Source organism: Mesocricetus auratus, unplaced genomic scaffold (genome assembly GCF_017639785.1).
Source record: "Mesocricetus auratus isolate SY011 unplaced genomic scaffold, BCM_Maur_2.0 Super-Scaffold_100009, whole genome shotgun sequence".
Lineage (NCBI taxonomy): Eukaryota > Metazoa > Chordata > Mammalia > Rodentia > Cricetidae > Mesocricetus > Mesocricetus auratus.
Window position 1 is genome coordinate 12404184 of NW_024429193.1, and position 15813 is coordinate 12419996.

Genomic DNA, 15813 nt, shown 5'->3' on the forward strand with positions numbered 1-15813 from the left:
GGAAGGAAGGGGAAGGAAAGAGTCAGAAAGAAATAACAGGTGAATACCAGCACTTCCTAGCAGGAATACTGATACCTTCATGTCAGATAAACTTGAGCAGAAGGCAAACCCATTTTAAAAGGAATGAACGAAACTTTCTTCGATATCGTGTTTAACAAATCAGCATTTAGTTGACTACCAGCTACATTCATATAAAAGAAAAGTGTGAAAGCTAAGAAAAACTTGGCAAATATTGGCACTAAGATACAGGATTTTTAAAAAGCCAGAGAAAACAAAACATGTTTACGAACAAGCATAGAAAAGCAGCCCCAGGGAACCCAGAACACAAGCTACTTCCACTCAGAGGAGAGCGATGAGAGGTAAATTTGAATTCTGACTCCCACCATTGAACATCATCTCAAACAGCCTGGAAAATGGGCAACTTCACTCCACAGCAATGAGGCAGTAGAAACAAATTCCTGTTTCATTGGAGGAACCAAGGAATAAGGACCATCACCCCGAGTCAAATAGCCAAGGAAAGTGTTGACGATGGCTGAAACTTTCCTAAAATGACTCTCTTTATGCACAGCTGGAAATGTCTGTATCGGAACCATTTGGGGAAGGGGAGACAGATGGGGTGGGTGCAGGTGTGTGAAGACAGCAGGCAAGCGTGACATTTTAGTCTCTTTTCCTTGTTGACTACATTTAAACCTTTGCTTTTAAATACTTTCAAAATATTTTGAGGGTGTCGGTTTCTCCTTCGCACTCACGTTTCACTGTCATCTCTGGGTCCCTTCAGTTGTTCTCTTTGGTGTCTTTTTCTTCTTGCCTCCATCTTCTGCGTACTACGCAGTTCCAAGTCTCTGTAGCAAAGGAAGAAATGATATGAGAAAGAAACATCTGAGTGTGGAGGAAGAAATGATATGGGAAAGAAACACCTGAGTGTGGTCAGGATCAGAGGGAGCCCTGGTTTTGCCCACAAGTTCTACTTGGCTTCTCTCTTCCTGGGATAGAGCACTGACCAGAAGTCCCTTGAGGAGGAAGGGATTTATTTGATTACACTTCCGTATCACAGTCCACCGCTGAGGAAAGTCAGGGCAGAAAGTCAAGCAGGAACCTACAGGCAGGAACGGAAGTGGAACCGCCGGAGAAGGCTGCCTCCCGGCTTGCTTCCCATGGCTTCCTCAGCTAGCGTTCTTATGCAGCCAAGGACCGTCCACCCAGGGTGGTAACATCCACAGTGGGCTGAGCCCACACCCCTAAGTCAACCATCAATCAAAACAAAAAGAAAATGGCCCCACGAATGTGCACGCGGGTTAAGCCAATGTAGGTAAATTTCTCGGTTAAGGTTCCTTTATCCCAGTTAACTCTAGTTTGTGCCATGCTGACAAAAGTTAGTCAGCACACCACACATCTGCTTAGCTGTCACAAATGTCTGACCACACATCTGCTTAGCTTGTCAGTGATTACTGTCGCGAATGTCTGGGATACTCAGGAACTAAGGAGTGTATTAACACTCACATTCTTCTACTGCACCCCGTAACCCCCACCTTTTGGATCGGTGACAGTCTACAAAAGTAGACAAGGAAGTTTGCATTCCAGAAGTCACAGGCATGCATAGCAAAAATGACTCTGTGAGCCAGGCACAGTGCCTTAGACCTATAATCCCTTCGCTGAGCAAATGGATCGCCACCAGTCCGAGGCCAGCCTGGATTCTAGCGACACCTTTTCTCAGAAAAAAAGAAAGAGAAAGAGATAAGAGAGACAGAGACAGAAGGGAGAGACAGAGAAGGAGAGGGGGTGTGGGGAGGAAGGGGGCAAAGAAGGAAGGGGGAAAGAAGGAAAGAAAGATTGCTAAATGCCAATCCCTTGTCAGAGATCCAAATACCAACAGTCATGGCTGAATACTGACAGTCTACACCCTAAATGCTGTGATGAGAAGTAAGGCTTCTGACTTTATTACTCATGTTCAGACACGGTGCAATTACTGCTGGAATTTCTGTGACTAAAACGAACCATTTTTGGAGCTCAGGATGTGGCTCCATTGGTAGGGGGTTCTACTCGCATGCATGAAGCCTGCATTCAGTCTTCAGCTTCACATAAATGGGTCGTGGTGGTGTATGACTGTAACTCCAGCACTTAGGCTGAGGAGGGGGGAGGCTAAGAAATTCAAGACATCCTCTAGCTACTTAGCAGTTAAGAGACCAGACTGCTGGACTACATGAGGTCCTGCCACTACTACGACAAAAACCCACTATGTACCAAGGAAAACATCTAACAATATAAATATATACTATATGTTAATAAAGAATAAAATAAAAAAACGCACTAAACACTTGTAAAAACAGTGCATGAATCTTGTTTGGTTATTAAATGACAGAACATTTTGAAGTGTTTGTTTGATCCTTTCCCTTGTTCGTGCCCTTTCATTTTCCTTCTGTTTGCATCCTGTCTCCCAATTCAGGCACACAATTATACATTTATAGCCTGTAAGTAACCTTGAAGCAGGAGCAAGAGAGAAAGCAATAGAGGTCTATGAGGTTTGAAATCCTTATCCTTCCAAGGTCATAAAAATGCATGGGTGTTTTGTGGAAAGAAATGGTGTGTTGGTTAACTATAAGGTTAAAAAAAAAGACTTTCTTACGTAGAGATTCCACTTGCTCCAACAACGGGATGAGGAGAGAAGAGGCTGAGGTCTGCCAGCTCTGAGAGCAAAGCAAGCCAGTGTCCTGTGCACAGTGGTACAGCTTCAAGAACCAGAGAGGAAAGGGCTGCCGGCTGAGGTCTAGGATGCAAAGCAAACTTCGTTTAACATTTCCAGCTAATTTCAGCAGGGAAAGAAGTAAGAAAATCAGCTCTTCACATGGGGTCTTAGCTTGGAGACAAAGGAAGTGTAATTTGAACAGACTCTTACCTCCAGCAAAAATGGAATGTATTGGGAGCACGTAGGGAAGCTCGGGAAGTCAGAGGCGGTCTGTGAACACCTTCAGGAAGGGGAAGACTGAGGCAACTCTGGGAACCTGGCTACAGGAAGCACATGTGAAAATCAGTTGGAGCAATTTGAGAGTTTGGTTATTTGGACACTAAATTCTTTGTCCTACCTGCTGATCGCTATTATCCGTTCCCTCATTCTTCTGTCCCCACCTACTCTTCCAACTCACGTCCAATTCTCTTCCTTACCTGCACCCATATCTCCGTAATATCAAAAGACCTATGTTCTCTTGGTGTCCTTTTTCATAATCAACATCTTTCCTCATACCATCTTCCCTGCCTGGACAGCCCTTCCTTGTTCCTGGTCTACCTGGAGAACAAACTTGCCCAACTCAAACTCTTCCTCTTTAAAGACGCCTCCCAGATGAGTTCATAGCCCTTTTGTCCTTTTCCCATTACTTCCCATCATACACCTGGAAAAAAATCATCCCTGGTTTGCATTTTTCTTTTGCTGTGTTCTAACTATTTATATCAGTGTTTATTTCCTTATGGATCTGATCTTTGTGGGGAGATTTTTGAGCACTGATTTTTGAATAAGTCAATGGCCTTTCCCATCAGAAACCAACATCCCACATTGCGTAGACTCACAGACAGTGTGTACAGAACGTGTACTAAAAGCACTTGCTCCTTGACACAGGTGGGCAGAGCATTTGTGGAGAGGGTCAGTTCATAGAGATAGGGCAGGAGGATTTTATTAAAATCTCCAGACATTTGCTCTTCCTAACCTTCACCTTTAATCTCAAACATAATGTGCCCTTTTGCCTACTAGATCCACCAACATTTAATAACTTTTTTTGTTTTTATGTCAGTTGTGGAATAATAAACTTACACTCCAAAATGTCATCATATGTTTGATCACTAGCAAGACAGTATGCTTTATATGTTGAAACATTTCATAGCATGGCCACTGTGGATGTAAGAACTAGGCTGCCTGGGTGTGAATTCTGGATCTGACCAGGTAGTTAGACCTCTGCTCTGGAAATGCGGCCCATCGGCGTCCCCAGTGCTTTGGGTTGTCAAGAGGGTTAAATGAATCTGGGACAGAAAGTGCTGAGAACGTTGGGGTGTCTGAGATGAACTGCAGTGATTCCTGCTATACAGTGCAGCCCTCATGACCGTGCTGCTTGGTCAGGGGTCACATCTACTTAATAGGTGATATTCGAGCAAGTAAGAAGACAGTGACTCAAGGAAGAGAAAACCAGGAGACCATTTGTTTCCATCACAGCAGGGCCCAGGGTCTTTGGCAATGGGACTCTCAAAACACAAGAATTAATTCAAAAACCACTGTAACAAAGAATGGTCCATAAAAGGCAAAGGTCACCTGGTCTGAGGCGAGCAGGACAGGAAAGGGAGCTGCCTTTCGGTTTGCCAGGAAGGCAGCTGTGGGAAAAAACCAGCAACCAACCCTTCGTCGCGGTGGAGAAAGGAGCTTTGACCCCTCCCGGCCTGAGGAACTAAAGTTAATCATCACTTCCAGCTAATCTGGGAGTCAATAGTTCATATTTCCAGTCAGTCTTATTCCCTGGAATTAGAGTAGCAATGCTAACAGAAACTGATTTTATCAAGAGAAATATAAATAGTCTTTTCTCCTGTAAGCATATAGTGTAGTTAAAGTTTGTGGCATCCAGAATTAGTAGTTTTAGCTTTTTTTTGTTCTTAGTGGTAGAGTTTTTCATTTGTTTGGATGCACTAGCCTCTTAGTAAAGAAATATAATGGGATATACTGTAAGCTTGTTCAAAAGTCTACACCTAGTCACTTTTAAAGCGTATTTTTATTGGGTCTCATACAACCTAAGCCATAATGACTTTGAAATCCTTATCCTCCTGCCACCGCCTCCAATATACTAGAATCATAGGCACACGCCACCATACCCAGTTGGTCATTTTCCTTTGGAGAAAAATTCCTGGTAATCCAAACTTATTTCTGTAGGTTTTAATTCTTAAAAGTTTACTGCAGATGTTGTTTTGTATAGTATTTGCAAAAGCAAGCGTCTGCCCTTAATGACTAGGGAAGAAGCCAAGGTCATAACCAAGTCTTCAGATTTCTGTGGCATATTTTACATCCCCTTCTAACCTCTTAGTTATATACTCATGAACAAACCGAGAGTATTAGTTCTGTGGAAGGTAACTTGTAAGCAGTAGAGAGATGACTAAGAGGTTAGAGAGCTTACAGCTGTATCAGTGCACCAGAGTTTGGATCCCAGCTCGCGCAGCTCACAAACGCCTTTTAGTTCAGCTCCAGATGATCTGACACTTCACTTCTGACCTCTGTGGGCATCCGTGTACATCTGCACATCTGTGTGTGTGCCTGTGCACTCACACACACATGCAATTAAATCTTTAAAATTTTGCTTTAAAAAGATAACTTGCCTTTTAATTATTTTAAAAAGAGAACATGTCTCCTTGGAAAATAGCTTAGGTGAAGTGGAATCTGACGTCTAAAGGCTTCTGAGATCATAATATAAGAACCAAAGTGAATTCTTTAGTTTTGGTGCAACTAAAATCTCCCCCACTTCAGCCCCACCCTGCTGTGCTATTCACCCATGTCTTAGAGTGCAGATTCATTATTTATTACTTTCTCCTCTCTCTTATCACTTCCAATATTTAGCATTTCAAGATGACAGCTGTTCTCACACTGTGTCCTGTGTCTTCACAATTGTTGCCTATACTCCAGAGTTGAAGATGATAGATACCAAAGAACCTTGATCGTTACAGAGAACCAATGGAACACTAGACGTCATTAAAGTAGATGTGTTTCTCCAAGCACCCACCTTCCGTCCTCTCCTACATCCCTTGCCTTATACATCATTATACACTAGGTACATGAAGAAGTCCCGAAAACAAGCAACATGATTCTTCTTCTATCCCCAAACCAAACTGGGAAACTGAAACAAATTGTTTACAAAGGCAAGAAATACCTGTAAGAAGGAAATAAAAATCTGTTATGTGGTTGGGGTGTGTGGATGAGTGGTGGACTCTGTAGTATCCTGAGCAGAAGGAGACAAACAAGAACTTCAGTAAAAAGACAAGTGACTACAGTCAGAGCAGCAAAGTGTTTACAGTTCCCAGAAGTCACAGAGGCTCAAGCTTTAGCTCAGCTGCCGGCCAAAAAAGGCCCAAGTCGGGTAAGGGGGCCAACAGGAAGGAAGGGGCCATGCATGAAGGAAGAGGGTCAGACGTGAAGGAAGGGGACCGCACATGAAGAGGGTCAGACATGAAGGAAGGGGACCACACATGAAGAGGGTCAGACATGAAGGAAGGGGCCCGCACATGAAGTAAGAGGGTCAGACGTGAAGGAAGGGGACCGCACAGTAAAGGGGCCCAGCATGGGCAAGGCAAACATGGTTCTGGCAGGCCTTCCCCTGTTTCCACTGCCTTGCTTGAAAAAACCAAACAAACAAAAAAGAAAACATTAGAGTGCATTCCTAAAGTGGCCACCAAGTTCTATCCCCTTATTTGGCTACTTCTTCCTCCTGAGGCTGACCACCAAGTATTGAAGCCCAGCAATCAGAAGCCCCTTTTGTGGTTACCATGATTAACCTGTCCAATCAAAATTAAGCAGCTCATCCTGTCACAGGGTTTCTCCTTTCACCTTTGTAAGCTGCCATTTGCCTATGGCCACACCTGTCTCCTCTTCATCCACAGCCGTCCTTGTCCTCTGGGACACACACCCCTTCTCTCTCCCCGTTACACTTCTCCCTCGTCCTCTATCTGCCGTGTTTGTAGGGAGCCTCGGGAAAACGACATAACTCCATCCCCGTGGCCAGAACAAGTCTTGTTATCTGCCTACAATAGGTAGGCATTTTATAAGGAATGAATAAGTATTCAAGCTAAAGATTTAAGTTAAAACATGAAATACATCTATTTCATGTCCTTAACTAATATGTAAAATGCTGATGCATTAGTTTAGAGAAGGCTGGAAGGTAGTTTTCACAAATTCAAACTGTAAACCTAGGCATATTAGCCCATAGTTACACCTCTCTCTGACTGATTTGCTTGTATAATCATATCCAGATATTTGAAAGTCATTTGATTTCCCCAAAAGAAGCTTAACCTTGAAGAAAATATGTAATTCTCCTGGCTTCTAACCAATAATTCTGTAATTATACCAGTCAATAATTTTTAATGTATTACCTCATTTCATGAGATCATAGAGAACTATTTTCTACTTTGCTATAATTGAGAATACCTAAAATAAGTCCCTAAGGTTTAATTATAGAAATGAGAAATTATTTTTAAAATGCATATTTTCTTAATTTTATCAAAACTATGTCAAACTGTACTATCCACTCAATAGAAATCATGGGTTAAATAGTTCAACCAAAGCAGATATGGCCCGTGCATTCACTGCTGCACACACCTGCCTTACTTCAATGCTCTAAATGGAATTCAAGTGGTTTGTTTATGAAAGCAGATCTGAGAGCCAAGAAAATGAGCTCCATGCAAATGTGTTGGACTGTTTCCATCCATTCATTTGCCATAAGCAAGATGGGCCTACGACTGTGCTTATGGTTAGTTAAAAGTGACAGTTTATGGTAAAAGGTTATGATTTATAGTTTAATCTGGGTGTTATTTCCATATCTTTGGATTTCTATCTTCCCACTGGACAAATGAAGGTCCTTCCTGCCTTAAAGCCACCATAGAGGAATTGTATAAAGGTTCAGATGAAACAGTGGAAGCACTTTGACAATAATATCTAATGTTAGATGTTCACTCTTGATTCCCTTAAATAGCTTTGGCTGTTATTTGCATAGATAATGCTGAAGATAATCAGAAAGGGAAATGGTTCCTCCTAATACAGTCTTTGTTCAGAATTTCTCCAGCTATAGCAACAACTACAGCAAGATAATAGTTATGATTTTTGATTATCTTAAAAAATAAGATGAGTAACTAAATTCTATTCTAGAAATGTTAACTTCACCATGAACTGTTTACCTCCAGTGAGTTTTTTATATTCTGGTTTCTAGTGAAAAATTCTGCAGTTTGACCAGTTTTTGACGATGTCTATACACTTTAAACAATTTCTGCAAGCCCAAATTGAATAGTTGGTATTGAATTTATCCCCTAGAGTTCCTAGAACACAATTTAAAATATAATTACAGGTAGCACACTGAGTCAGTAGGTCAAGATCTGAGCTTGGTGAATGCCTACTTCCTGCAGCATATTGCACTAAGTATTCTGGAGGAGGGCGGGAGTGGGTGGGAACAGTCACCCATGAAATGATTTATGGATTATTATTAAAACAACATGTCATCAAGTGAAAAGCACTCAGGTAGAAACTGCATATAAAAGTTAAAGGGATGGAGAGGGATGGGGCTTCTTCCCAGTTTAATGATCTCTATATGTATAGTAAATGTGTTTTGAGGCTGTTGGTAGCTTTGGGAGCATACTGACAAAGCAAGTTAAACTATTGGTCTATAAACAGGCAGGCTGGGTTGGTACAAAGGATGTCTGTAATTTCTTCTAAATGGACATTCTTAAGGAACTCGGTAAAATGGTCAAGGAGAAATCTTTTATTTTTGAGCAATTTTAAATTTACAAAGAAGTTACAAAAAAAATAGTGCAGATAGTTGACGTGTCAACCTCCCCAAGTATCCCCAAATGTTAACATCTTACATCACCATAGCAAAGTCTTCAAAACCAACAAACAACACTGGTGCATTACAATTAAATAAATGAACTTTATTCATATTTTATCTCTTTCTCCACTAATATTTGAGGGTTTTTTTGTTTTTTTCTGTACCTCAATACAGGTACAAAGATACTTGAGTATCTCAATATTGAGATTCAAACAGCATAGGTTTCTCAACAATGAAACAAATCCTTCCAAGACATTATTGTTTGTAGAAATAAAATGAACTGAGTATCCAAGAGTCATCTGGCAGGTTGTTAGCCAAATTAAAAGAACAGTAAGCCGGATTTTTCAGTCGTTGATCTCTCTTTTATTTTCCTAAAGGTGCTGATTACATCACATTTTTACCATAACTGCTAAGTATTTCATTGCACATACATAATAACATGTTGCTGTAAAATTTTTTAGTAATGCCTGGTTCTGTCTTCTAGATATTTCTACATGAAGGAAGAAATGGGAGGAGACTGATTTGGACACTAAATCAGCTTGTGAGGACAGATCACTGTGGAAGTCAAAGGAACAGAGCCCTTAGTGACCTGCTTCTGGGTGTCATAAGAAGAAAACAGACCAACACTATTGGGTCTCTTATAACCAGATGCACGAAGAGCACCTGGAGGGCTTGCTAAAGTGGAGGTGTGTTGGTCCCAGGGCCTCTAGCTCAGCATGGCCCAGGCATCTGTACTTCTCATAAGCTTCCGGGTACTGTGGTCACTGCTCACGCCACTAAGCTAATCTTCGAAGGTACTTGTCCAAGAGGAACACGCAGGTACAATCATGGGTTCTTAGATTGGTTTGTTGCTTACTGGTCAGATGTGGGATCTGGTAACTGTCACTCCAGTTCTGAGCAAGAATAAAGTTAGGGACAAAACCAAGCATATTCAATTCCCGCAACACTCTTACCGTCTGGTTTTACCTTGAGCCACTAAATGAATAAATAAATAAATAAATAAATAAATAAATAAATACATCCTTAGTTTTTGACAACAAAATAGTATTTAAAACTAATCATAGGCCGGACGTTGGTGGCACACGACTTTAATCTGAGCACTCAGGAGGCAGAGGCAGGTGTATCTCTGTGAGCTCGAGGCCAGCCAGTCTACATAGCGAGTTCCAGGACAGCCTCCAAAACAATACAGAGAAACCCTGTCTCAAAAAACCAAAAAAAAAAAAAAAAAAAAAAAAAACTAGTCATAGCTGATCATGGAGGCACATGCCTGTCATCCCAACCCCTGGAAGATACAGGCAGAAGGACCAGGAGTTCAAAGTCATCCTCAGCTGTACTAAGGCCAGGCCCCCTGGGCAACATGAGACTCTATTTCAGCCATGCCCTTCATGATAAACAGAGAAAAGAAAGAAAGAATAACCCACATAATAAAATGAGTCTAATAAACTTTTTGTACTTTTTCTAGGCCTCTAATAAATTCCTGGAGAGATGGCTTAAGCTGGTGACGTGCATGTCATGCAAGCATGAGGACCTAAGTTCGATCCTTGGCAGCCACACTCCAGTCATGCCAGCGCACGCCTGCAATCATGGTTCTGGGGAGGTAGAGATAGGTGGGTCCCCCCTGGAGCTTGCTGGCATGCAAGGCTAGCTACACGTGGTCACTTCCTTAGACTTTACCTTTCGCTCTCCCAAAGGCCCCTTGGCTGTTTGTGGCAGTGATTATAAAAATACTTAGTTTTATTTTTCTCCTAAAATAAAGCTTAACTTTCAATGTTTTGTGAAACCAAGGCAACATTATACTATACTTACAATCCCTGTTACAGTGTAAGAGATAAAAGGTGACGAGACTTTATCTCTAATTTGTCTGTTCGCTGTAAGGTGTTGTGGGGTATTTGTTTGCACTGACACTCCAAGAATCACAATGAAGTTCATTTTGAGTCAAAGGGCAGAGTCAGCAACTAGCTGACCGGAATTAGCCATAGAGGTTTTGGAGGACCCAGGGTACATATAGAGAGCCACAGGAAGTAGTAGGGAGGGGCTTAGGAAGATGCTCCGGCCTTTTGGATCAGGGAAGGAGAGACAGAGAGGAGGTCTCTGGTCAGTTCTCCACCGCTTCTCTATCAATCAGGTTTTTACCAATATCTGCCTGCTGAGTTTATTTAATAACAGAACAATAAATATGCAAACACTTCATCCGATGCCCAACACAAGGCATGAGGTCGCAGGACGGCTACTTGCCTCCAGCTTTGCTGCTGCCTTGAGTCACTGCCCCTGACCGGCTGTGTCCTTCAGATCTCCCGCCCTCACTTCCGACCTTGTGTGTTTCTCCTGTATGTGCCCGGGTTAGCTTTTCAGGCAGCGCGCTCCCTCTCCCCACGGGTCGTGGGCTTTCCCTGGACCTCCTCTCCAGCCACCGCCGTGCACGCTTGGCTTCCTCGGCACCCCCTCCCGCCCACTCGGGCTTCTACTACAGCTGTCCCCACCGCACACCGTCAGCCCCCAGTGACCCCAGCGCCCACCGCTCCAGTCTGCACGCCTGGGTGCCCGGCTGCCACCCGTGACACAGCTAAGCACAGCCACCACACAGCGCTGTTGCCGTCATCATCCCTGTTGTGGAGAAAAGGAAGAGTCATCAGATCTGGTGGGGCACCTGGGAATTCTTTAAGGAGGGAGTTAGGTTTTATTGAAACAAATCTTTCCCGCGTTAAGAATGGGAAATGTTACAATGCAGGGAGTTAGGTCCCTGTACAGTTCACAATGGATGGCTTGAAATTAGAAAAATAAAATGAAGTAAATGAAATAACTGACATATCTGGGATTGACTTAGCGTCAATTATAATTAGTATCAGTTTGGTGATTCATTTTTTACCCTTAAAAAACGTGGTTTGATATCTGTGCCACATATGAAGGATTGGATGGTAAGATACAAATCTTAGAAAAGCCTGCCAATGAAATTAAGACAAATATTCACACAGAGACAGAGGGATTTAGGTCAGAACCTTCCACATCATGGCATGTTCAAACTGAAGAAGAGCAGCCCAAGGTTATAAGAAAACCAACCTTAGTCTATCCAGTTACCATACGAGAGTGACCACCAGATGATCAGCACCCCCAAGCTATGCAGAAGGTAACTGGAGTCCTGTAGAAATGTTAGATTTGTGGAGATTTAAGGAAGCAGTCATTTCCTGTGGTAGGCATTCACCCTTTGTGAAGCAGATGTTAAATTCATGAACAACTTGAAACAGAATTATTCCCCAAGACTGAAAAGATTTAGCTACAGAAATATCGGAAACTGGTCCTGAATTACAATAGAAAACATATTTAAGAGAGGAAGCTAGAGCCATAGGTCAATGAAGTACGGCTAGAGATACTGACATTTCCAACGATCATAAGAAAAATTACAGGTACTAGAACAGCTGGTACAGAAACAGCTAAATGCTTAATAAATTGAAGAATAGACTGTTCCTTAGAATTCTTCATTTGTCATTAAAAAGCAATCTGGACAACATAGAATAATACAAGTTATTAATAGGGGAATAGTAAGAGATCGAAGTCAATGGGCTCTTTGCAACCTGGAATTCGCTTGCTTGCTTTCTTACCTAAAGGATGGTGATTAATTTAAAAGACTGCTTTTTAGTATACCTTTATAAAAACAGGATAGAGAAAAATTTGCCTTTACAGTGCCTACTTATAGTAATTCTCAGCCTGTTAAAAGATGTCAGTGGAAAGGGAGGCTAAACAGCCTCATCCTGTATCAATATTTTGTACGATAGCCATTGGAAATCATTTATAAACATTTTCCTCAATCTTTAATTTACCACTATATGGATGATATAGTATTAGCTGATTCAGATACAGATACCGTAAAAGTGTTTGAAGAAGTAAAGAAAAGTTTGCCTTGTTATGTATTACAAATTGCTCCTGAAAAAAATCCAAAGAGGAGTTTCTATTGATTACCTAGGATAGGTTTACAAAAAAAAATCAACCACAGAAATACAAATCAGAAGAGATCAATTACAAACTCTTAATGATTTTCAAAAGTTTCTGGGAGATATTAACTGGCTATGGCCCACTGTTGGATTAAGAGCTAAGTAATTTATTGCAACCTTACAAGGTGATAAGGACATACATAGTTTAAGAACATTTTCAGCTGAGCCTGACAGAGAATTGGCTTTGGTGGGCAGAGAAATTATAGGATGCATATGTGGACCACTTGGATCCAGAGCATGATTGTATCCTGGTAATTCTACCTTCTACTCATTCTCCCACAGGAATTCTTTTTTTGTTGTTTTTGTTTGTTTGTTTGTTTTCAAGACAGGATTTCTCTGTTTTGTTTTGGAGGTTGTCCTGGAACTCTCTCTGTAGATCAGGCTGGCCTCAAACTCACAGAGATCTGCCTGCCTCTGGCTTCCGAATGATGGGATTAAAGGTGTGTGCCACCAACGCCCAGCTGCCCATGGGAATTCTTATACAAAGAGAAGATAATATCTTTAAATGCATATTTTTACAACGCAAACAGTGTAAAAAAAGTTTACTAAATTGATTCTAAAAGAAAAATTGATGCTTCATTAATTAACGGAAATAGATCAAACAGAAATTGTGGTGCCTTCTAGTACTGCCAAAACTGCCTCATTTTAACAGTAAATGAACATTAACAAAGAGGATGCAGTACCCAAAAGTAAGAGACTTCAGTTTATAAAACAAACTAATTACATCCTTCATCACACTGTATGAGGAACACCAATTTCTGGAGCACCCACATTCTGTACTGATACAAGTAAATTTAAAAAAAAAGACAGGTTATAAGTCAGGAAAAATAAGTACAGTGACTCAAAACCCTTACAATTTCATTCAGAAGTCAAAATTATGTATGATTCTAATGGCATTATTAGATTTTCCAGAACCTTTTAATATAGTTATTGACTCTCAATATACAAAAAGAGTTAGTTTACATATTTAACCACTGAACTTATTCCAAATGAGTCAGAATTAATGTTATTTATTAAATTACAAAGCATAATCAGAAACAGAATTATCTATTATATACAACACATATCAGATCTCATATGGGTCTACCAGGCCCTCTAGCATAGGGAATGATGAAGTTGATCAGTTGTTGGTAGGAAATGTGATAGAAGCCTCAAAATTTAGTAAGAGACAACCTGTGAACAGCAAAAGTATAAAGAAATGCTTTTGTATCACTTGGCAGCATGCCAAGGAAATGTCCTACTTGTTCTTTGTATAACCAAATTCCATTGTCTGCATGAAGCAATCCAAAGGGTACTCAAAGAAATGAATTTTGGCAAATGAATGTGTTTTATTTTGCTGAGGTGGAAAAATTAAAGTATACATACCATACCAAAGACACATATTCAAGATTTTCAATGGGCAACTGCTTTGAACTCCTAAAAGGACGATTCTGTAATTATTTGAAGTCATAGCCATTACGGACATACCCTTACAAACTAATTTAAAAATTTACAAAGCTCCAGAAAATGTCTCAAATAAAATGAAACAGTTTCTTTTTTTATATATTACAACATAAAGCATATTACATGTATACCACACAATCCTACAGGACAAGCAGCTATAGAAAGATCTAATTTCACTTTAAAAGATTGCTTAATAAACAAAAGGGGGTAATAAAGATACACAGAGATAAATTACACAATGCTTTGTTAACTTTAAAGTTTTTTAAATGCTAATGAGAAAGACACAACAACTGTGGAGCAATATTGTATAGTAAAAACAAAACAAAACCCCCCAAAATGCTGAATTAAATCAGCAAGTATACCTTAAATATGTTTCAACCCCAGAATGGAAACCAAGATATGTGTTACATTGGGGAAGAGGGTTTGCTTTTGTTTCCATGGGAGAAAAAAAGCTAAGGATGCCATTAAGGTTAATAAAGATTAGATTCCAACAAGAGAGACTTCTTGATTAGAAGAGGCAATAGTTCATCAAACTGTGACCATTCAATCTAAACAAATTTACAAGACTAACAAATACCTTTCATTTGGTCAGATAAAACCTGACAAAAAGGGAACTCCCCAAAATTAGGTTTGAGGTAGCATTTTGTTTTTGTCTTTCAGGAGAATATAACCATCCAACTAAGGAATCTGAAGACCACTGGACAAAAGAGACATGAAATTAATGAATAATCAAGAGAAAAATGCCCCCTCAAATGAATAAATTGACCCAATGGTATAGCATACTTCCAACAGTATAAAATTTCATAAATCTTCCCACACGCTTGTTTCTGATGTTTTCTCAAGATATGGAAGGCAAATGGTCTTTTTGTAGTCCCAGTCAATTAAAGGTTAAAGCTGGCTTTGGAGTTGAATGTGACTCTCTCCTTCTCTAAGCCCAAGCATGCTTGAAAAATCCAAAATCTCTGTCTCATTCAGAAGAGTCACCTGATATGGGACAGAAGGAAAAAAAACAAAAACTAAAGTAATGGTCTCTTCTATTGCCACTAATCTCATAATCCTTTGGTTTTATTTTGACTCTTTAAAACTTTTCTTAAGGTATACATGCTACCTCAAAATTTATCAGATTATTATATATATTTAAATTTCCTGTAATTATATTAATGGCAGTATAAAGTACTAATTTTAAAAATAGGCTTCATCTAGCTTTCTGTATGTGATTTCAGACTTGAGTCTAAAGCAGACAACTAGGAACTAAGTTTGTGTACCCCATATATACGTAATAAATTATGTTCCTTTAATCTGATCTGCTGTATATGACATTTAAAATGTTTAAGTTTTCTACATTGAACCATAACCATTCCAGGCAGTGACCTTTGAGGTCTCTAAGAAAATGATGGAGTCCTCCAACAATGAGTCCACCTAGATTGTGGTAATAACACTTAGCTAACTAACACCACCCAAAGATCAGCTTCATACTACAACCTGCTCAGGTCAGTTTCAAAAATGGTTAGCTAAGATGGTCCAGCCTGAAGCAGTAGTCCAGCCAGGATTCCAGACAAACCCTGGACTTTCCCATTACACGGAGACTGGACAACAGGTAGCTCTCCCAGGAATTGATCATTATCTCCATTTCCTCAGGGTCTCCTAAAGATACTATGAAGCATGGGGGGGGGGTCCGCATAATGCCAGAGTTCCAACAACACCCACATTCCCAAGAGGTGGGGTGGGTGTTTTCTGGTCATTCAGTGGATTATGGATGTTTAGGTTACAAGTTGTTATTGGTAATGGTCAGGGAGAAAACTAAACAAAGGAGATTAGATTCAGGGATCTCATTC